The following is a 24,345-nucleotide window of genomic DNA, read 5'->3' on the forward strand; positions in this document are numbered from 1 at the left end:
CGCCTCCTGAGCCGTGATTTAGACGCCAGAATAGGGTCCCCTAACCGGAATAAGGCGGGATTAAGTGACGTCACGCACCCCTGCGGAAGTAGAGGACACTCTCATTGGCTGCGGGATGCCTGCGTGTGGTAGCGGGCCTTTTGGAGGAAACCGGAAGTGGGATCACTGAGAGGTAGGTTTCGGAAGTCGGGGGTTGCCTGTCTTGGTAACAGTAATTGGAATCCAGTCACCTTTTTTTTTTTTTTTTCCTGTTTCGTGTTGTTATTATTATTAATTATTTTTTTTAGTTTCCTGTTATTTCCATCTAGAACTCCGCTGTGCGGGGATATTTCTCTTCCACTTGTTAGCTACTGGGCCTTCGGTTTGTTAATTCAGGGACATCTGGGTTCGCTTGCCCGGTTCACAAGCGTGCACCTACTGGGACCCCTTTTCAGTTTCTCCCGTGGCACCTCAGGGATTCTTTGGATTACAAAGAGCCTTTCAAATGCCCTGTAATGGTTCTGGGATTACGAGGACCCTGGAATCTGGAATGTGTTGTTCATCTCTCTACCACTAGCCTTTTCTCTCTCCCAAGCCCCTGCTTTCTGTAAACTGTCAGTGGGTTGTATCTGATACTGAAACTTTTCCAAGAAAGAACTTGCTGTGGAGATAAATGGAAAGCAACTGCCCTTCCCTGAATTCGGTAGTTGAGTATGTACTCTAAAGAAGTGATCCATCAGCAACACAAATCACATGCCAAATTTGTCTTAATTAGTAGTAGTATTATTTAATAATCCTAGTAAGTGAGGCTATTTTCCCCCGTTTTTTGTCTTCTTATATTCTAGATGGAGAAACAGGCGCGTTGACGGTTCAGTTTGATAGTTTCGGGGATTATTTAGCATTTATCCCTCTGCCTCCTTAAGTGATTCAAAAAATTATGGCAACTCTGACTCCAAATGTATGGTTTACTGTTTTTTTCAGGTGGCTGAGGGGTCCCCCCCCCACAATGTTACTTTTTAAATTCTTTATTAACTCAGAAAGTGGATAGAGAAAAAAAAGGGAAAGAAACTCATAAAGTGTTGATTTGTATGCTGTATTTGGCCAAATTATGAGAGCCTTCAATGTTCAGGGCAACATGGTGTTTAAAACATTTGATTTCTGTTATCTGTGATTGCATTGTTTGCTATCACACAAAGATTTGTGTTTTTTTTAAACGAACTTTACCTTTAAATCTACTGATTTGTACAGAATTGGTCAACTATACAATTTTAGCAAGTATTCACTGAGCTTTATTAATGGGAAAATGAGAGTGCAGCAGAGGAATAAAGATGGAATTTCCTTGGAGAAATGTAATGGTCATGGGAAAGAGAGAAGCAAGAGGTGTATAAAAAATTTACAGTATCCTCTTCCTATCAAAAAATGAGCCCTTCGTACCTTACAAGTCTTGCCATTCAGATTAAACAAACTTGGCTTAATTATGGAAGTTATGTTGTGCAACTCATCAAGTGTGGCATTTAAGGTAGTAAATATGTCTAGACTTTATAACTGTTTTTGTCTTCATGTGAATATCACCTTGATCTTTATGAACATTTAAGGGTAATATTTCTGTGTGAAGCTGTGCTCCAGGCTACCTGTGAAGAGCATTAGAAACTGAAGTTGTTAGCCCTGGCCGGTTGGCTCAGCGGTAGAGCGTCGGCCTAGCGTGCGGAGGACCCGGGTTCGATTCCCGGCCAGGGCACATAGGAGAAGCGCCCCTTTGCTTCTCCACCCCTCCGCCGCGCTTTCCTCTCTGTCTCTCTCTTCCCCTCCTGCAGCCAAGGCTCCATTGGAGCAAAGATGGCCCCGGCGCTGGGCATGGCTCTGTGGCCTCTGCCTCAGGCGCTAGAGTGGCTCTGGTCGCAATATGGCGACGCCCAGGATGGGCAGAGCATCCCCCCCTGGGGGGCAGAGCACCGCCCCTGGTGGGTGTGCCGGGTGGATCCGGGTCGGGCGCATGCGGGAGTCTGTCTGACTGTCTCTCCCTGTTTCCAGCTTCAGAAAAATGAAAAAAAAAAAAAAAAAAGAAACTGAAGTTGTTAAAAATTCCAGTCGATTTACTGTATTTATGCATAACAATTAATTTTAGGCCATGAGCACTGTAAGGCCAGGGGCTGACACTGTCATTATGGCCATTCACATGCAGGTTCTCATTGGATTCGGGAAGATAATAATGAAATGGCGGAGTAAGAGGATGGTGGGCCATTCTGTTTATTGGTGTCTCACCAAGACAGGCAAGCCACAGAGAAGCCAAGGGAAAAGCAGAAAACCTGCTCTTCCCATGGAGGGCAAAAAATCAGGGAGAAGAGAGAAAAAGAAATCCTCCTGCACCTCTCAGTGGTGGGGACAGAATCTCTTTTCCAGTAAACATTAGCAAGACAATGGCCCTTCCCAAGCAGGAGGACAACCTGCAACCTCACAGACCGCTCTATCTAGCTGCCCAGCTCCCAATGCAAACCACAGGTGAGCAAACGTATACATCATATATACAAACTTATTTGACCAACAGGCACTTAGGGATTTCAGCTTCAAAATAGTGAAGCACAATATTTGCTAGATTAAGTTACCCATTGAGGAACACAAGTGGCAATAAATGAAGCTGAACATATATGTATGATGTTTATTTTTTTATGTAACACAGCAAACAAAATAAATTTGACCTGTGGTAAGGGCGGGGGGAGTTAGTAATTAAGCTACATGGTCATCAAGCACATAATCCCCCTGCTTTTGGTTTTCACTGTCAGTGAACTCATTTAGTATTACATTTCTTTTTTTTTTTTTTTTTTGTATTTTTCTGAAGTTGGAAACTGGGAGGCAGTAAGACAGACTCCTGCATGCACCCGACTGGGATCCACCTGGCATGCCCACCAGGGGGCGATGCTCTGCCCATCTGGGGTGTGGCTCTGCTGCAACCAGAGCCATTCTAGCGCCTGAGGCAGAGGCCATAGAGCCATCCTCAGTGCCCGGGCAAACTTTGTTCCAGTGGAGCCTTGGCTGTAGGAGGGGAAGAGAGAGAGAGAGAGAGAGAGAGAGAGAGAGGAAGGAGAGGGGGAGGGGTGGAGAAGCAAAGCAGATGGGCGCTTCTCCTGTGTGCTCTGGCGGGAATCGAACCCAGGCCGACACTCTACCACTGAGCCAACTGGCCAGGGCCAGTATTACATTTCTTGCATTGCTAACTACAGTACTTTAAAAGTCTTTCTAGCAGCTCTGCTAGGGATTCTCATTTCTTACTAAATCATCTTAGACCCTTTTCTTATGAAAATTAAAATCTGACTGTCATTCAAAGATTATGGCCTTTCCTGCATCTAGCAGAGTATTTTCAGCTTTGATTTCATGGGCTCCCTAGAATTTTATGTAAAAATAGTGCATATTTATATATTTTTGTGGAGAGAGCACATACATTTCTCCAGCATTATGAGAATAAAATGGGTTAATACAAGTAAATCATCTCACTAACAATTTGGCATTTAATAAGTACACAGTAAGCATTGCTTATTGTTGTGTGCCTGGCTTTCTCTGTCACTAAATTAAACATTCCTTTAAGGGAGGGAAAACGATATAGAGCTGATTGACTTGCATGTTAGACAATCAATAAAAGGTTTTTGAAATAAATTAGTATTGCTTTTTTACTACTAGATCGCTTCTTCACACTTTTTTTACTTTGTGTTTAATATTGAGGGCTGAAGTTTTTCTTTTATATGATATGCCTTTTTTTCATTCACTGATATTCACATATGTTAAATACTTTTCCTTATCTACTTGTTTTCTCTGATCCTCAAGTTGCTTTTATACTCTAAGTTTGAGCTTCTTTGTGTTCCAGTGTTTGTCCTCCCCACTCTCATTTTTATACTCTTTTTCCCATTGCTCTTAGATTAAGACCCATAAGAGTTTTGTTTGACCTGCATGTTATTTCTTTTACCTTACAAAACGATTCTCTTAACCTTTCTCCACTTCCAATTCCATTTATTTATTCTGAACAAGAATCCTTTAAGGAGTTCTCTAGGTTCCAAATCCAATTTTTTTTTCCTATTCTTTCTTGTGTTGCAGAGGAAAAACTAATTTTTCCTCCTACCCTATAACATTCTTCTGGCAGGACTAATAACATAAGACTCTAAAAGGAATAAATGCTTAAGTTTCTGGCATATGTACATATGGGGGTTATATAAGAATATGAGGACAGAGGACAAATTGGGCAGTTAAGGCTTATATGTCATTTTGAGCCAAAAAGAAGGGATAAGGGGTAGTGTTTTGAGACTACATAGGGGAGGGAGGCAAACATATAGATACATAAAAGCAAATGTTTGATAAATAACTGTATACCAGGCTATCTTTAACAATGGATACAGAGATGACTTTGACCAAATGAGCCTTGCTAGGTTTCTCTTTATTACAAGTATATTAAACTATAGTTGTTTATGATGATGGCTCTTTTCCTGGAGCAGGTCCTCTGTCTAAATTGTTTTAAGCACTTGGGAGAAGGTTAAAGGTTTTCCCTAAATCTTTTGTTTCTTAAAAATAACCAGCTTAAAATAATCACTATCCGAAAAGGCATCTTTTGGGGTCGTGAATTCTGCCCTCATTTAAGATCATTTCAAAATGGTTATTGCTCCCACGCTTCCCCAGAATGCTTTTGTTAGTGTCACCAGTGATTTCTAGGCATTGATCATTCTCAGTCCTTATCATATTTGACCTATAAGCACCCTTTGACACAATTTATCATTTTTTCTTCATGATGTATTTTCTTTCCTTGATTTCTGGATACTACCCTTTTGGTTTTTCAACCTCATTGGTTGCTCTTTCTCAGTATCCCTCTATTCTTCCTGACCTCTTATTATTGAAGTGCTCCAGGGCTCAGTCTTTGGTTCTCTCCTTTTCCTCTGTCTATACTTCCTCTTGATATCAAGTCTTGATGATGTTAAATATCATCTATACACTGAAGACTACCAAATTCATACTACTAGTCCCCTCTCTTATCTGAACCACAGACCTGCATATCCAGTTTCCACTTGTTTACTTAATGATATTCAAACTTAATGTCACAAACTGAACTTCTTTCCCCCAAATCCTGTCCCATTCTTTCCCATCTTAGTACAGCCAACTGCTAAAATTCAAATATTTTGAGTCATCCTCCTCTCTTTCTCTTACATTCCATCAAATCCATCAGCAAATCCTATTGACACTCTCTATAATATGTATCTAGAATTTGACCATTTCCTACTATTTCTACTGTTAGTATACTGATCTTCTCTTGCTTGGATGTCTTTTATTAGCCACTATCATTTCTTGCTTGGATTATAGTAATAATGTTCCATCTGGTCTCCCTGCTTTCTTTAATCCTTCCCTCTCTAGAATCGATTCTTATACAATAGCCAGAGTAATACTTTAAATGTAAGTAAAAAATTGTATTAAAATGCAATATTCTATATGCAATGTGGTATCCTAGATTGGACCCTGAAATAAAAGAAAGATAGTGAAAATAACTAGTAAAATCTTAATACATAGTTTGGCATTCAATTAATAGTAGTGCACCAGTGTGGTTTCTTTGTTTTGATAAATGCACCATGGTAATAGAAGGGGTTATCATTAGAGGAAACTGAGTGAAGGGTATATGGGAACTGTAAGGTCGGTGGATACTGGGGAAAGTCAGGCCCGGGAATTTTGGCTAGGACCACCCACAACCAAGCACGCCAAAAGAAACTTCTCAGGAACCCTTTGGAAAAGAGTGACACCTCTGTCAGCCAGTGAGATTTCACCACGTCACATTAACTCGACCCCCTAGGGACCCTTTAAATATCTCTTACACGGGTCACCACTTGCGACTTCCCTAGCCTCTGTCCTCGGGGCCAGGGAACCTCGTCAGGCAGAATGCGCTCTGTACTCAATAAAGCCTTTTGTTATTCCACACTTTGTGGCTCCGGTCCCTTCTTTCCTTCTTGGCGGGGAAAAATCCCTTACATTTTGGTTCTGAAAATCCAGGAGGAGTTTGAAGTCCACAAGGACCACTCCTCTTCCCTTCCCCTCCGAGAAAGAACCAGGATCTCCGACCTTTCACCCACTTTAGCACATGGTGCGGTAAGGCCCCTGCCTCCAGCCACCCTTGAGTTCTTTCCGCCGAGACTTCCTGTCCGAAACTGTAGCCACGTCAGGGACATCTTTTCATCCGAGTGCGTGTGTGCCCGTGGAGATGGAGATGTCCCGAGCACATCCACTTTACCTTATCTGTTTGTGGCCAGAGCTTGAGTTTTGGGATGCCGATACTCAATTCTGACCACTCTGAGGACTGAGGGTGGCCATGGGGGCACAGGAATCTCCCTCCCTAAAGAAGAAGAAGCTATTCTCTGCTGTGGCCAGGCCACAAAACCCCCTGGATTAGCCTCCTGAAGGGAATTTTGGTTTTAACACCCTCACCAATTTATTGCCAAAAAAGCTGGGAGCTGGTTGGAGATCCCTTACATTCATGGCTTCTAATTATTTGCACGCCTGTCCTTAATCTCTGTGCCTCCTGTTCCACCACGCAGGCCCCTTTTCTGTCCAGAGAAACCTCACCTAAAATCTCCACTACTGATCTTTCCTTCTTCGTGGACTCCCAACTCCTTCCACCTCCTGCCTGACCCCTGGGGACGCCCCTCTCTCGCGACTTCTCTCTGGTCCCTCTGCGGACCTCTTCACTCAGGTCTCTTCCTGCCGAGAGCCCCCTCCCCTCCCTTTGCAAAATCCTGTTTCTCATTCACCTGCAAATACCAGTCTCTCTTTCTCCTCCCCTGCTGGCCAGGGGCCCCTCCCTTCTCCACTGTGTTCTTAAGTCCCTCCTCCATCAGGCCATTTTCCACCTATTATTGGCTCTTATACCGGTTTGCAGGACCCTAACGCCCAACCCCAATTTTCTTGCAGGAAGTTCTGGCCCTGTCCTGCCTTTGGCTCCAGTGTTTCCAGCTGGATCTGGGTGCTGGGCTCCCCACGAGCCCCCCTCCTTTTATTCTCAACCCCAAACCCCTATCTGGGACCTGTGAACATGGCATTTAAAGTTTTTAGTGGTCCCAACTAGTAGAAATAGGCCAAGGCTGTTTGCCAGGCCTGCATGCAGCAGAAGGTAACAGTCCAAACCTAGGCTCTTGTGGCAGCCCTGAGGCTGGCAGAGCAACAGAGACAAGGCACAGAAAGTGCCCGACCCAAGTCCAAGCCACAAAGAGAAATCCCACCAACAGCTTGCTTTAAGTGTGGCAAGCAGGGTCACAGGTCCCTGCAGGGCCCCTGCCCGCAGCTGCCCACTGAGCACTGCCTTGACTGCAAACAGCTCCGTCACTGGCGGAGCAATTGCCCCTTTGGGCAACAGGCTATTCCTCAGTGCCTCTACGTGGAGGGCAAATCGCCTGAATGGGGAGGATGAGCCAGCCAGGTGAGTGCATCGCTCAAACTCCTAGGACATGGTCTGAACTCGGAGAACCCAGGGTATGCTGCAACTAGTGGGTAAGTCCATCTCATTTCTTGTGGACACAGGAACTGCCTTTTCTGTTTGCCATCACACTCTGGACCTCTAATTCCCTCACAGGTCTCGGTTATGGGAATGGATGGAACCCCTTCCTTTCCTCTTTTTACACCACTCCTGACATGCAGTTTTGCCTCAAGCTTGCCTCTTTACAGGACCACTGGCAGTGAGAACCACTGGATTCCACCCATCTCCAGCTCACCAAAAGGCTGGACCCTACAAATCCCCCCATTACTCCTCTTTTTTTAAAATCCTTACAGGACCACATCCGTGAAGTTTCTCAACTCACAACCAAACAGATGTTCCTCCTGACAACCCTCAAAGCCACTATCTTCCAATCTCCCCTCCCTACGATGCCTCTAATCAGCAGGAAGTAGCCAGATGAATAAATGGCACCCCTATTCTATTTAACACAAAAGGTCAGAATGTAAGGTTGGTGGATAATGGGGAAAGATAAGGCCCGGGAACTTTGGCTAGGACTGCCCACAACCAAGTGCACCAAAAGAAACTTCCCAGGAGCCCTTTGGAAAAGAGTGACACCTCCATCAGCCAGTGAGATTTCACCATGTCATATTAGCTCGACCACCCTAGGGACCCTTTAAATATCTCCCACATGGGCCTTTGCGACTCCCCTGGCCTCTGTGTCCCCGGGGTTAGGGAACCTCGTCGGACGGGATGCGCTCTGTACTCAATAAAGCCTTTTATATTCCACACTTTGTGGCTCCGGCCCCTTCCTTCTTTCTCGGCGGGGAAAAATACCTTATAGGAATTCTATTATTTTTCTAACTTTTCTGTGAATTTAGAATTATTCCAAAATAAACATTTTATTAAAAATGAATATCACATTGCTTTTTTGCTTAACAACCTTTTATGTCTTCTTGTTTGATTCATGGTAAAAGCCAACATTCTTACATTGGCCTACAATACTACATGGTCTGATTTCCCATGAAGTCTGTGACTTCATTCCTTTGTATTCTCTGCCCTTTCATCCTATCCAGCTGTACTGGCTTCCTTGTTTCTTAAACACACTAGGCCCATTTCCACCTTGTAGCCTTTGCGCTGACTGCTTCATCTACTTGATGCTATTCCCAGACATCCACATGACTAATTTCTTCAACTCCTTTGTGTTTTTGTTCAAGTGTCACCTTTTCAATAAAGCCTACCTCAACCTCCTAATTAAAATTGCAACTTCGCAATTGATTCCTCTCTTCTCCCAACTGGCCTCTGCACCCCCAGTTTCCTCTACCCTGTTTTATCTTCTCCTACTATAGCACTTATCACCATATTTTACATATTTACTAGGTGTGTTTTTAATTGTTCATCTATTAAAATATGAATTTCACAAAGGCAGGGATTTCTACCTTTCTTGTTCCCTTATGTCAAGTTCTAAAATACTTTCCAAGGCATAGAAGTACACAATGTGTTTTGGTTGAGTAATTGAACTTGACTGGCTATTGGAATCTGTAATCCTTGATTTACAATCAATCCGAAACATTGATTGTTATCATTTTTATGTATCATACTATTTCTTACCTTCAAGCCTTTGCTCATGCAGATTTTTCTGCCTTGAATGTCTTTCCTTATCATTTTCCTTTCACCCCTAAATCATTTTCCCCCTTTAAGATTCATATCTTAAAAGATGTAACTCAAGGAAGCTTTTCCTGAAATGTCAGGCTGGCTCTTGTGCTACTTTTCAGAGAAACTCCCGCCCTATCTCTGCACTTTATAAGCTTGTCAAATACTTCTCTGTGTGTATCTGTTGGGTAAACAAATGTTTTTAGGTTTTCTGGCTTGTATTGGGGCATTGCCATGTGTGTCCAGTCTGGAACACTGCTGGTGCTTGCCCTCAGGGCAGCAGCCTGCCGACATGGGGAGGGACTGTTTTCTGGAGAAGCCCCCTCCTCCCCAGCCTGTTTTGCTGGAGAGTGCAGAAAAAGAGAGAGAGCAGAGAGAGTCTGGAGGGTGAGTCCAGAGAATGAGTCTGGGTTGTGGAACAGGAGACCGAGTTGGGGCTTGGGAGCCCTGATTTCCACCTGGCTTGTTTGGCTGGGGAATTCTGAGACTGATGGGGTCCTAGATGGAAGAAAGGAAGCAATCTTTTCTGCCTGTTTGCTCATCAGCTGTTATAGAATGGCCCCCATTTTCTAGCTCCACAGTTCTTTTATAGTCCTCCCAAATCCAATGTGAACCTGCATCTCTGTGGCCATGACAGTGGTGGCCAGTGGCCTTACATCTGGCCCAGATGGCAGGATTTGGTCAGATTGGTATGGAGCCGCAGACACCCTTGAGGAGTGGGGTAAGGACTGGTCTTTTGCTCTCCAGTGTATGGTTCCCCATGGCTGTCCTTTTGGGGATCATGGGCTGGCTGTTTTTTATGGCCCCAGGAGAGGAAACAGAGCTCTGTGTAAGAGGCTCCCCAAGGTCAAAACCTCCACAAGGAGCTGCAGGGCTGGCTAAAGGCTGAGAACCAGCAATGGCTTGAATTGAATGAGAGCTGGAAAAGGAGGCCCACTGGGTTTGGAGCTGCTGAGCACCAGCGGTGCCAGAACTGGACTGATCCACAGGTCTGTAGCAGTTTGCCCTGGAGGTTGAACGTTGGCAGTGGCTGTTGTTATAGGAACAACTGCAGGTTCAGCTTCAGTCCAAGAGCCGGCAGCCGCAGGAGCTGAAGATGGAGCTGTGCCGGCAGAGTGGCTCTGAGTCAGCGGGAGCAGGTGTTTCCAGGTCCTCTGCTGACGATGAGGGGGCTGAAGCTGCCATCCGCACACTCAGAGCTTGGCCAGAGGTTGTCCAGAAGGTAAAACCCAGCAGCAAAGAGTACCTACTGAGCCCCTGGTAGGCTTGCTGTGACTGTGGGGCATAGGGGTGGATGGCATCATGCTCTCCGGAGCAGAGAAGGAGAGGCTGGTCACTGTTGCCACATGCTCCTTCTTGGGGCAGCGTCTTCAGAACTGCCATGATGGTGGGGGTAGGGGGGAGGCCAGAGACCCCATGTGAACCTAGTTGCCTGTAATGGACCTTTGTCTTGGGTGATTTGCACAGACAGCTGGGCTGTCTATCGTGGACTGGGACTGTGACAAGAGGGGGGCACTGGCTACTGTTGGATGGACATGCCGCCTTTGGCAGTATGAGAGACCCTGATGGCGGGGGACCAGCTCTGGTGGAGGGCCTCCTGCACCGGGAAGCTGCTTGCTCTCATCCAGTTGGAGGGAAGCGCCAAGAACTCTTTAAGGTGTCCATGGACACAGCCCAGAGGCCCTCCCACCTACCTGAGGAGTGGGGGGCTAGAGGTGGGCCTCTAGTTTACTACGCCTTGGGCAGAGTGCTCAGGAAGAGGTTGTAAAGGGCACCTTTGTGATTGTTGCAATTGTATAACTTGTACTGTTATTAAATGTACCTCATGTTTCCCACAGGGGTACCTGTGGTGTAGATGGTGAAGCGAGCAAAAGGGGCAGAATGTTGGGTAAAGAAATGTTTCTTATGTTTGCTCACTTGTGTTGGGGCAGCGCTGCATGTGCATAGTCTTTGGAGCGCTGTGGGTGCTTGCCCTCAGGTCGGCAGCCTGCCGGGGCAGTGGGCAATGTGGGTGCCTGGGTGCCTGCCCTCAGGTCGGCAGCCTGCCGGGGCAGTGGGCAATGTGGGTGCCTGCCCTCAGGGCGGCAGCCTGCCGGGGCAGTGGGCAATGGGCAACTGTTTGCTGTTGTTTGCTGGAAAGGGTTTTTTCCCCATCCTGTTTTGGCTGAAGAGTGCAGAGAGTACAGAGGGAGAGTCAGAGGGTGAGTACAGAGAATGAGTCCTGTTGTGGAACTGGAGACCAAGTCAGGGCTTGGGAGCTCTGATTGCCACCCCACCCGTTTGGCTGCAGAGTGTTGAGACTGGTGGGGTCCTGAGATGGAGAAAGGGAAGCGGTCTTCCCTGCCTGTTTGATTCTCTGCTGGTGCGAGACTTTAATAAAGGAATGGCCTACCATTTTCTGGCTCCACGGTTCTTTTACCGTCTGCCCGAATGCAATGTGAACCTGCATCTGTATGGCCATGGTGGTGGCCGCTGGCCTTACACTGTCTCACTAGAGAGCTGGGAATTTGTCTTGTTCATCTTCGCGATATCAGACTGTGGGTACGTAGATAGTCAGTGAATGTTTTAACACACTCACATGACCAAAGTCACTCAGCTATGAAGCAGTGAGTTTTGATTTCATGCTTTATCTTCTGAGTATAAAATCAGTGCTCTCTGTGCTATACTGTGCTATACTAGGATAAAGGTCACTGTCTTTAAAATAATAGAAGGATGGTTCTTTTTATAGAAGTAGGAGGTAATGTGTTTTATAGCTATGGGCAATTTGCCTCTTGCCATTTGTGAAACTGCTCCACTGATGAGAAAGTTGAGTTGTCCTTTTTTCTAAGACACTGCCTGAAATCAATACACAAAAGGTTGTTATAGTCCGCAAGCTTTTAATGTTAATGAAATTGGGCTCTTGGGAGAAAAACCCTGCTGAGACTTTTGTTGCCCAGAAGAAGAAATCCATGCTAGAATTCCAAACTGCTCCTGAGACATATAATGCTTTTGTAGATGCCATTACTGTCAATAGCTGTAAATTAAACTTTTGCTTGTGTGCAATTGGGAAATCACAGGGTAGTTATGAGATGTTGCAGGTTTTCTCCCAGTGATAGGGAATTTACTATTAAGGTTGAATGGATGATGATCGGTTTGTTAACTTTTCAACTACTTTTTGTGATAGACATGTTGAATTCAGATTGAATATTATCATCATTGTTGCAGTCTGTAAACCAATCTTTTATAATTTGCCTGCCATTTGAACTAACAAAAAGGGAAATAATGTAAGTATGTTTTGGTGGCTTTCAATCTCAGCAATGGAGTTGATTCAGTTTGAGATTAAGTAATCAAAAACAGATATTACTTGCATGACAGACACTCCTGAATTCGTTTCTGGTTTCTTTGAACTTTACTTACCCAGCAGAAGTGACCAAAATATTGAAATAAGCAAAGAGCTTAATCTGGTCTTTGAGAGGATGCTTTTAGCTTACTTATAATTTTATCTGAACAGTGAATGAGAATTTTATCAAATAAAAAGAGAACTTGCTCAATTGGAACAGAAAGAAGTGGCTGCTAAGAAATAAAAGGCTGCCATTGTGGAAGAGACTCATCAAAGTCCTGACAGAATAAATATTGACATGCTGAGTATTTACCATGCAATTTGGAAGTTGCCAAGTTCCTGTTTAAGAACTGTGACCCTACATTGAATATAATATATCAGTAAATAAGGAATATTTCCAAATGAACAGCTGCTCAGGGAAAATAGGATGACCTCTGTTAAATATGGGGCACTTAAAAAGTTACATTTAAAATAATAATAATAATAAAAGAAATGCTTCTTTGGTACTTTGTAAGTAGATACAAAGTATCTATACTATACAATATAGTATTCTGAGATAGTTCCATACTGGGCTTCACTTAACTATTTTTAAAAAATGACAGTATGGCCTGACCAGGCGGTGGCGCAGTGGATAGAGCGTAGGACTGGGATGCAGAGGACCCAGGTTCGAGACCTCAAGGTCGCCAGCTTGAGTGCGGGCTCATCTGGTTTGAGCAAAGCTCACCAGCTTGAGCCTAAGGTCACTGGCTCAAGCAAGGGGTCACTCAGTTTGCTGTAGCCCCCTCTACCCCCCCCTCGGTCAGGGCACATATCAATGAACAACTAAGGAACCGCAACGAGGAATTGATGTTTCTCATCTCTCTCCCTTCCTGTCTGTCTGTCCCTATCTGTCCCTCTTTCTGACTCTCTCTGTCTCTCCCACAAGGAATTAAATAAATAAGTAAATAAGTAAATAAATAAATAAATAAAAAATGACAGTATAGTTGCAATTTGTAATTTTGTAAAGTAGTTGTGCTATGATATTGAACCTCAAAAAATCTTTCCTTAATATTGCATTTAGGAACCAACCTCTTTATTTTAAACATTATTCTTACAAAAATTGGCTCAAGTCATGACTTAGATATTATTTTTGGAAACTAAAAGTTTGTGCTGTGAGAATTTAGCAATGGAGAAAACATAAATTTTTAAAGTTTAAACAGAATATTTGTCCAGATTATTATCTGACAGCTATGCCTCAAGAATATCTGTGGAGTAAAGAGTAAAGTCATTAGGTATGGTTGAATATCACACATTATCATTGTTAATCCCCACATGAATACCATTGTAATATAACTGCATTTGATGCAAAGTAGAAGGATGTTTGAAGCTTCTATATGAAATCATTGGAACCACAATGTCTTATATTTGTTATGTAAACTTCTAGAATACAGTTAAACTTCATGGTTTTTGAATGCTAGTTCTAAAAATAGTCCAGAAGATCATAAATTATGGTTATTGGGACTGCTCCTGTCATTGCTTCTCTTTTCTGATAGCAGAGATTGATGGCTTTTATACTAATCTAATCATTTGAACACATAATGTTATGTTTATATTGTGAAGAATAGATACAAAGTTTGAGGTCATATAGTTGTTTGTGTAAACACTTTGATAAACATGAAAAAAAATTTGCCTAGAGATTCATAAAAGGCTTTTAACCTATTTTCAGTATGTTAAAGGTGGAAGAGAAAGAAGCACAGTTTTAGAATTTAAATTGGGGATCTCTTTTAGAGTGAGTATGTCAGTATTTTGATTTATGATGTTGAGTTTTAAGGAGAAAACACTAGACTTATTAATTTGTGATTTTTAAAACTTGGAAAACATTTTATTCTTTGCCATGTAACCAACACTTAAACCTTTGTTTTGAATAGATATATAGTTTTCTTCTAGAATTATTAGGGCTATAATCAAAATACTCACCAGTTGTCTTCTTGAACTACCTGTTACCAGTTATTTATTATCTAACGATAAGAAAGTTGCCAGGTTTTTAAAAAATGTCATGTATTTTAAATTTGATGAGAATATATGCATATATGTTAAACATTCTGTTTTGTGTTGAATATTATGAGTTTAGTGCAGTGTTTCCCAAAGTGTGTGTTAAACTTATACCACTGATGGAATAAAAGGAAAAAAATACCTTTTTGCAGGTACTATGAAATAATTGAGATTAAGAGAATTAAAGGATTTGCTAAAGTCCATACAACCAGTGAATGACAGTGAGAATACATCCTAAAGTCTGTCTGAATTAAAACCTGACACAAGATAGCTTAAGCAAAAAGAAATTTCTTGGCATCATGGTTAGGTCTAGATTTTAGTGTTGCTGGAATGAGATCGACCTGCTGCCCACCCCTTAGCTTAAGGGTAGTCAACCTTTTTATACCTACTGCCCACTTTTGTATCTCTGTTAGTAGTAAAATTTTCTAATGGCCCACTGGTTCCACAATAATGGTGATTTATAAAGTAGGGACGTAACTTTACTTTATAAAATTTATAAAGCAGATTTACAGCAAGTTAAAACATATAATAATAATTACTTATTTTCGCTAAGTTTGGCAGAATAAATCTTTATAAAACAACTTACTATAGTTAAATCTATCTTTTTATTTATACTTTGGTTGCTCTGCTACTGCCCACCATGAAAGCTGGACCGCCCACTAGTGGGCGGTAGGGACCAGGTTGACTACCACTGCCTTAGCTCCACTTTTTGCTATCTTAGTTTTGTCTCAACAGCTCCAGGTTCCAAAGTATCCTAACACCAAATCCATAGAGAAGGATTTCTTATTGTTTGCTATTAGTGTATAAAAATGCCACAAATTTCTATATATGGGTTTTGTGTCTTGCAGCATGGCAGAATTCACTTATTAGTATTAGCAAGTTTTTTGTTGTTGTTTTTTGTGGAGTTTTTAGGCTTTTCTATGTTAGTGACAATTTTACTTCTTTCTTTCTAATTTGGATGTCTTTTATTTTTTATGACCTGATTACTGTGATTAGGACTTTCAGTACTATGTTGAATAAAAGTGGTGAAAGTGGGCATTCTTGTCTTGTTCCTGATCTTAGAAGAAAAGTTTCAGCTTTTCACTGTTAAATCTTTTGTTAGGTGTGGGTTTGTCATTTATGGTATTAATTATGTTGAGGTATGCTTTATTCTTACTTTGTTGAGAGTTGGTATCATAAATGGGTGTTCAATTTTGTCAAAATTCTTTTGTATGTATTGAGATGATCAAATGATTTTTATCTTTCATTTTGTTAATGTAGTATATCAGTTTGTTTGATTATTGGATGGTGAACCATCATTGCGTTCTTGGAATAAACCCCACTTGATGATGGTTTGTGATCCTGTCAATGTATTATTGAATTTGGTTTGCTAATATTTTGTTAAAGGACTTTTGCATTTGTGCTCATCAAAATTTTTGGCCTGTAATTTTCTTTTCTTGTGGTATCCTTGTCGGGTTTTGGTATCAGGATAATGTTAGTCTTGTAAAATGAGTTTGGAAGAATTTGAGAAGTATTGGTATTAAATCTTCTATGAATGTTTGTTAGAGTTCAGCAGTGAAGTCTGGTACTGGACTTTTGTTGTTTTGGAAGGTTTTTGATTACCGATTTAATCTTCTTCAGAGTAATTGGTCTGTTCAGATTTTCTATTTTTTCATGATTCAGTTTTGGAAAATTGTATATTTTCTAGTATTTTGTCTATTTCCTTTAGGTTTTTCAGTTTGTTGCCATGTAGTTGTTTATAATAGTCTCTTCTGATCCTTTGTATTTCTGTGGTATTAGTTGTAACTTCTCTTTTATTTCTGATTTTATTTATTTTGAGGACTCTCCTTTTTTCTGGGTTTGTTTAGCTAAAGGTTTATTAATTTCATTTATCTTTTCAAAGAACCAGCTCTTAGTTTTAATGACCTTTATATATTTTTAGTCTTTATTTATTTCCATTCTGATCTTTATCATTTCCTTCCTTGTACTAACTTTAGGTTTCATTTGTTCTTCTTTTTCTCAGTTTTATAAGTGTAAAAGTTAGATTGTTTATTTGAGATTTTTCTTGTTTCTTGAGGTAGGCTTGCATTGCCATGAACTTCTGGCCCTCTTACACTGCTTTTGCTGCATTTTAATATTTTGATATATATTTTGATATATCTGTTTTCATTTGCCTCTAGGTATATTTTATTTCTCTTGATTTCATTGATGACGCATTGGTGACGCATCAGTACTAAGTTTAATTTCCACATGTTGTGGTTTTCCAGTTTTCTTGTAATTGATTTCTAGTTTTATAACTTTGTGGTCAGAAAAGATGCTGTACAGTTTGCAGCCTTCTTGAATTTACTGAGACTTGTTTTGTGCCCTAATGTGATCTGTCTTGGAAAATGTTCCATGCAACTTGAGAAGAAAGTACAGTGATACTTCAGTTTACTTCGATAATCTGTCAGAAAACAATTGGCGAAATCCAAAACAGACGAAAACTGAGGTAATAATTCCCATATGAATCAATGTAAATCCAATTAATTCATTCTAGACATTCCAAAATACATACCAAAAAACACACTACACTGAATACTGTATATGCAGTAATCACTTACATGTAATTGTGGTATTAGTACTCGCAATCAATAAAAAAAAGCACAAAAATAGCCTGACCTGTGGTGGCGCAGTGGATAAAGCATGGATCTGGAATGCTGAGGTCGCTGGTTCGAAACCCCGGGTTTACCTGGTCAAGGCACATGGGAGTTGATGCTTCCTGCTCCTCCCCTGTTCTCTCTTATCTCTTTCCCCCTTACCTCTCTCTCTCTCCAGTAAAAATGAATAAATCTAAAGAAAAAAAAAAAGCACAAAAACACCAGAAAGAAATGGAATTGTTTGGCTAGAAGCGCGAGGTGATGCTCACACAACGAGAAACAACGCCACACTGAGCAGGAGAATGCTTGGGTTGCCCTTTATTTTCACAAAATTAGGAGCGAGGTCATGTGGGCATGCGGATGAAAACTGAGACAACATTTTCACGGAAAAAATTGACAAAAACCAAAACCAACAATAACCGAAGTCAATGAAAACCAAGGTTTTACTGAATTTTCTGTTCTTTTAGATGGAATGTTCTGTTTATTAAGTTCAAGTGGGCTAATCTGTCATTTAAGGCTGATGTTTCCTTATTGATTTTCTATCTATTTGCTCTATCCATTGATGTCACTGGGGTTGTTAAAGTTACCTACTATTACTGTATTGCTGTCAATATTTCCCTTTAAACTTGTTAATATTTTCTTAATGTATTCTGGTGCTCCAATGATGGGTGCATATATATTTGTAAATGTTATATCTTCTTATTGGATTGACCCCTTTATCATTATGTAATATCCTTGTCTTTTATTATTGTCTTTGTTTTAAAGTCTTTTTTCTGATAAGAATATAGCTGCACTAGCTTTCTTTTCATTTCCGTTTGCATAGAATATCTTGCTCTCTTTCTTCACTTCCAGCCTGTGTGTGTCCTTCTGAAGTGATCCTCTTGTAGGCAGCATGTGATGGATCTTTTCATACATTTAGCCACTCTGAATTTATTGATTGGAGCATTTAGTTTATTTACATTTAAAGTAATTATTGATAAGTATTTACTTATCATGTCCTGTTACTTGTTTTCTTGCTGTTTTTATAGTTTGTTCCTTTTTTCTTGTCATTTCATGGCTTCTTTAGTGTTATGTTTTGATTCTTTTCTCATTTCCTTTGTGTATTTAGTATAAATTTTTGATTAGTGATTATCATAAGTTTCATATATAACATTCCATGTATTTAGAAGCCTTTTTGTAAGTTGATAGCTATTTAAATTGGAACACATTCTAAAACTTTACATTTTTACTACCCTCCCTTATGTTTTATATTTTAATGTCACATTTTGCATCTTCTTTTTTATGCAGACCTGAACTAATTATTGTCAGTTTTAAGTTCACTAGTTTTGTCTTTTAACCTTAATGCTTGCTTCATAAGTGAATGATCCATTAGCTTTACTTTATATTTATCTTTTTTAATGAGATTTTTACCACTGTATTTTTTTTATTATCAATTAGTGTTATTCCTTTACAGCTTAAATAAGTCCCTTTAATATTTCTTATAAGGCTGGGTTAGTGGTGATGTACTCTGTTAGCTTTAGCTTATTTGGATAACTCTTAATCTCTTCTTTAACTCTGATTGATAAACTTGCCAGCTAGAGAATTAATTCTTTGTTGGAAGTTTTTTTCTTTCAGCACTTTTATTATTATGCCACTCCCTTCTGGCTTGTGAAGTTTTAGCTGAAAAATCTGCTAATAGCCTTATGGAATTTCCCTTGTATGTAACAAGTTGTTTTTCTATTGCTGCTTTTAAGATTCTCACATAATATATATAAGGCTTGGCACTATTCTTGGTTCCAGGCATCCAAGGATAGGGTTCCTCATGGATAACAGGGGAGTAATATATACAGGCTTACACCTGTCCTGCATAGCTCCTGGAGGCATTAGGACTTGTACCCTTGCTTTCAAAATATAAATTTTTGATTTAAATTTTAGGTATAAGGTTTCAGTTCAGTTTTGGAATGCATCACCCAACAGGACTCAGAATTGAATCTTTGCTTCTGTCTTGGAACTTCCTTTTGATAGAGCTGTCCAAAATATATTGAGAGGTGTGGTCGAAAGTGCTGCAAGGGCAGTGTGTAATTCAGTTAGGAGTGTAATCCTTGTGTGCTATTTATAACTTACTATTTTTTGTGGGTTAAAATTGTTAAATATTGATAGTTTCATATGGTTGCTAAATATTTTTGTGTGGCTGAATTAGGTAGTTTCACCAGTTGAGGATGGATATATTATAGGATTTTGTGCTTTTTTTTTTTCAGGATTAACTCTCATTTGTACCCCAACATTATCATTCATTTCCTCGTTTGCCATTAGAAACTAGGGAGATAAATGAGTGTAGTTGTAAGTTAATGGTGGGTTTGTGAATGAGAAAATGTACAGTGCAAGACTTGTTCTTTTTCCACACAAATGCTTTTAGTTAAATTTCATTTCTGAGCAGCACATTTTTTCTTGTAGAAAAGACTGTATTTTAGCTTCACTGATGGTGGTTTATAGGAACACCCTCACTCTTCTGAAAGTAAAATATGAGAGGTCTCCAAATTTCGAGGCTTCAGAAATCATAATGACTAAGTTCTACATGAAAAAGACTGTTGCTTAGTAACGCTGTATTTCAGGTGCTATCTTATCTCTTCAGTTCTGTTAAGTGTCATTCTCTCATGAAACTCTGCAATTAGAACTGAAGTGTTCTTAGGAAAGTTTAGAAAGTTTCCAAAATGAAAAGTGTAATCTCCTTCATCTGCCCTTGTTTGTAATCAAGGGTGTCCTTTTGATGAATACAAAATAAGCCATGGTCTTGGAACTTTTAGTCCAATTTTAAGGGCGTTTTGGAAACCTATGTGTTAGATTTTATGTGGGAAATTTATTCAGGCCATTTTATTGTTTTTAAATATTTCATTGGGTAAGGGAAAAGAAAGAAGAGGAAGTGAAATTTAAGTGAATCACTGAAAGTAATGATTATTAATGGTATTTGTAAAAGATTAGCAGAGGAAAAGAGCGGTAATATGATATTTGGAATGGCAACAGCTGGCATTCCACAGTTGTAGAGAGAATTGAGAATGAACTGTGACCATGGCAGAGAAGCCTTATTTTTTTAGACTCATTTTATATTTCTAATGTGTTATTTCTGAAGCATCAGATTGTTAATGTAATGTCTTCTTTGAACATCAGCTGTATATTACAAGTTTTTGAATAAGACTATACCCACAGTCTTAATTAATTAGTGTTACTTAGAGTAACCAAGCTTTCTAGTTTGCTTGGTTTGGGAGGTTTCCTAGGACATGGGATTTCAGAGTTAAAATCAGGATTTCTTAGCTGAACCTGGACAGATGGTCACCTTCTTTCATTTTCAAAATTAATAAAATGGAGATAATCCTAACATGATTGGAAAGCTATTTAATAGACTTATAAATTCTTTTTACTTTTCTGAAGTGAGAGGTGGGGAGGCAAAGAGACAGACTCCCACATGCACCTGACCAGGATCCACCCGGCATGCCCACGAGGGGGCGATGCTCTGCCCATCTGGTCTACTGCTCTGTTGTAACCAGAGCCATTCTAGTGCCTGAGGCGGAGGCCATGGAGCCATCCTCAGCACCCGGGCCAACTTTGCTCCAATGGAGCCTTGGCTGCTGGAGCGGAAGAGAGACACAGAGAGAAAGGAGAGAGGGTAGGGTGGAGAAGCAGATGGGCGCTCCTGAGTGCCCTGGCCAGGAATTGAACCCAGGACATCCACACACTGGGTTGACACTCTACCACTGAGCCAACTGGTCAGGGCTTAAATCCTATAAATTCTTTACCCTTGCAATTTAGGAAATTCTAACTTGGAGACATTTCAGGAAAGCATTTTTATAGATGGTTAGCTTGATATTTTTGTTTTAATTGCTTTGAAAACTAAAAGGTCAATTGATTTTATGGTCATTTTTCAAAAAATAACTTTAACATAAGGTAACAGCAGCCAGCAAGTTGACATGTTATTAATAATGAATATGCTAGGAATAAATTATTAATATAAAAATTTGCAATGTGGAACTTCTGACAGTAAGATACACATGAACTGTCAATGCTTTTAAAAAATAGTAAACAGGAACATGGTCCTTTCCTTTACACTTAATTTCCCTGAATTGTTGTATGATGTATGTCTTATCAAAAATAAATAGCTCAATGTTTATTGCCTAAACCTCTTTTCTTTTATCAAGCAATTATATATGGTCCTTGAATTTTTGTAATGTGATAGAACTTTAAAAAATATATCAGCACACTTTTGGTTTACAATTTATATTTCCTTTTTCTCCTCTAAAAAATAAATAAGGTCAAACAAAAGAATGTGATCAGGAGTCTAATTACAGACTACTAACAGCATGTGCTGTGTGCTGTTATTCCAGACTCATTTTAGGTATCAGCCTACTTTTCTCAATAAGGGGCACTTAAGTTTAATTGCTTCATTAGAAACATGCATTTAGCTCTTTCTAATCTGTGAGAACACCTCCTTGGCAAAGCTGCCGGACGTTTGAACACCTGCAGCCCAAGCAGCTTGAAAACCATAACTATAAAGGAAAATGAAAGAAGCTCAAGTTCAAAATGGTGTTATCAATGATATAGTGTTGTCACTAACTTGAGCTGACCTAAGAGTTGGCTTCTGCACTGCTCCTTATCAGCATCCAAAAGGGTATACAAAATCCTTTGTAAACTAATTTAAAAAGTGTCTTGTTTATTCAGAGGCAACTGTGAATGGTATTTGTTCAGAGTGTAGATCACATCAATTGCATACCAGCCAACAACTTAATTTCTCTTTTAAGACAGAAGCCAAGTATCAAAGACACAAAGTACTAAAGATAAGCTTCTCAATTATCAACTGTTCTGAGCCTCAATAAAGCTACTGATGTACAAATTGGGGTGGGACCCAACTGTTTCCACCTGCAGGCTTGTCTTAGATCCTTGGCTCTGGCTGGGAGAGGTGCTGATACTAGTTCAACCTTTAGTGCCCTTAGGAAACATAACCTAGGCTTTCTTATGGTCCTAATTAGTCTGTCCCTCTGAAGAGGATTTCACCTCCCTCCCTTTCTTCAAGTATTGTTGGGGCAAAACAAACAAACAAACAGACCCAAACAACAACACCCCCAAAATTATGGTTGACTATTTACATGGCTGATGAAAGCAAAGAGGTTATTTGTTCTTACTGAATCTTAAAAAAACATGCCCAATCATTCTTTTTTCTTATTTCTGTTGATTCTTAGATATTTTGTATTTGATATTTAATGAGAGGGTGACCTCAGTAAGTAAAAGAATGAAGTACTTTTTAAAACTAGTTTAAATAGTAAATTATTAGTAATTTACGACTCAGTTGACTTCTTAGGCTATGTGAGACACAAAATACAGAAAACTGAGTTGTCACATTTGAGCTATTAATATGTTAAGTGATTAAACACAGTTTACATTTGGCATCTATGGTTTCAAATCTGAGTTTACTAATAGAATCTTTAAAGTAATATAATTTTCTTTCTGTGATGAGTCCCTAGAGTTATTAAGAAAATTGGAAAATATTTGAAACACTAATAATTCAAAGCTGTTGTTAAAACTAATCTTATTTCTAAACATCTTTTTTAAGATACTGAAATTAAAATCTTTTATATAACTGTGAGTAGGATGAGATGGGGTTTGGAATATAGAATTTTAAACCAATTTATCTCTATAATTTAAAATTTGTGACTTATTTCAAATATGATAAAAAGTAATAGTGAAACCAGCTGCTGTTTTAGAGTAGTAATTCTAAGTTCTGTGCTTTCTTTTCACAAAGTTATCTTAATTGCTAATAATAACCATGGTTCATGAGGCACATTTCAGAAGAAATACTCTGTGTAAGTGTGTGTGTATTAGTGTATTTGTACATAAATTCTGCAGAGGTGAAGTGTGGCCTTTTTAAGTAGTTTCTGTTACCCTCCTTCCTCTCATTAGAATTATGTTAGCTTCTAACTATGCCTTTTTCAATTATTAGCACAGAGAACTAGTGACACATTTTCCAGTAATTTTCAAATTTAAGAATTACAGAACTTGAGAGTAATTTTCTACATGTTATGAGTATTGACTAATTGGTCTAAGAAATGTTCACAAATGATAAAGCATTTCAGAATTAAGTACATCTACACAAAGATGGCCTTGATGTAGGAAAAAAATTTTGACTAAATGAAATATTTGAAAATAATTTCTTGAGTGACTATGATGTAATCAACCCTACAAATTGATGTATTTTAAAAATATCAACATGTTTAATTGATGTGACTAAAGTATGGTTATTTTATAACTGTCTTTTTTTTTTTTTTTTTTTTTTTTTTTTTTTTTTAGCAAGGCAGAGAGAGAGAGAGACAGCAGATAGGAAGGGATGAGAAGCATCAACTCATAGTTGTGGCACCTTAGTGGTTCATTGATTGCTTTCTCTTATGTGCCTTTACCAGGGGGCTCTAGCTGAGCCAGTGACACCTGGCTCAAGCTAGTGGCCATGGGGTCATGTATATCAGTGGTCCCCAACCTCCGGGCCGCAGACCGGTACCAGTCCGTGGGCCATTTGGTACCGGTCTGCAGAGAAGGAGTAAATAACTTACATTATTTCTGTTTTATTTATATTTAAGTCTGAATGATGTTTTATGTTTAAAAAATGACCAGATTCCCTCTGTTACATCTGTCTAAGACTCACTCTTGATGCTTGTCTTGGTCACGTGATACATTTATCCGTCCCACCCTAAAGGCCGGTCCGTGAAAATATTTTCTGACATTAAACCGGTCCATGGCCCAAAAAAGGTTGGGGACCACTGATATATATGATCCCATGCTCAAGCCGATGACCCCACACTCAAGCCAGATGAGCCTGTGCTAGGTGACCTTGGAGTTTTGAACCTGGGTCCTCAACGTCCCAGGTCAATGCTCTACCAACTGTGCAACCATCTGATCAGGCTATAACTTTGTGTTTTACTGGGAAGAACAATAAATATTTTTCTGAGTAAACTCTAGGTAGATTAGAATTATTGCTAATTCATCAATTTGGGGGTATCTTGTACTCTTTAATTCTAGATTTTTCTCTTTATTATGGAAGTTTCTCAGCTTCCTTGTGCTGTAAGGTAGCACTAGCATTCTGCTTAAGCATACTTCCCACCCCCAAAAGACTGAGATCTGTAGTAAGTTAGCCTTGTTTTGTGAAGAGCTGATGAAGTGAGTTGTTTATATTTTCCTATTCATTGTTAATTGAGAAAAATAAGCTTCATTTATGAGAAAATAACAGGTTTAAGTTGAAAAAGAAAATTTAAATTCTGTATAAAAATTTGCTTTTATTAAAACTTAAT

General features: G+C 39.7%; 1 protein-coding gene across 2 annotated transcripts in view; it reads left to right on the plus strand.

Moving 5' to 3' along the window:
• The first annotated feature begins 98 nt into the window (after positions 1-98).
• XRCC4 (X-ray repair cross complementing 4) overlaps positions 99-24,345 on the plus strand; it is a 341,036-nt gene continuing 316,789 nt past the window's right edge. For both annotated transcript variants that reach the window (XM_066381792.1, XM_066381793.1), the window contains exon 1: positions 99-172. The gene's annotated coding sequence lies outside the window, so the exon portion shown is untranslated. The remainder of the gene's footprint in view (positions 173-24,345) is intronic.

This window comes from Saccopteryx leptura, chromosome 4, assembly GCF_036850995.1.
Source record: "Saccopteryx leptura isolate mSacLep1 chromosome 4, mSacLep1_pri_phased_curated, whole genome shotgun sequence".
NCBI lineage: Eukaryota > Metazoa > Chordata > Mammalia > Chiroptera > Emballonuridae > Saccopteryx > Saccopteryx leptura.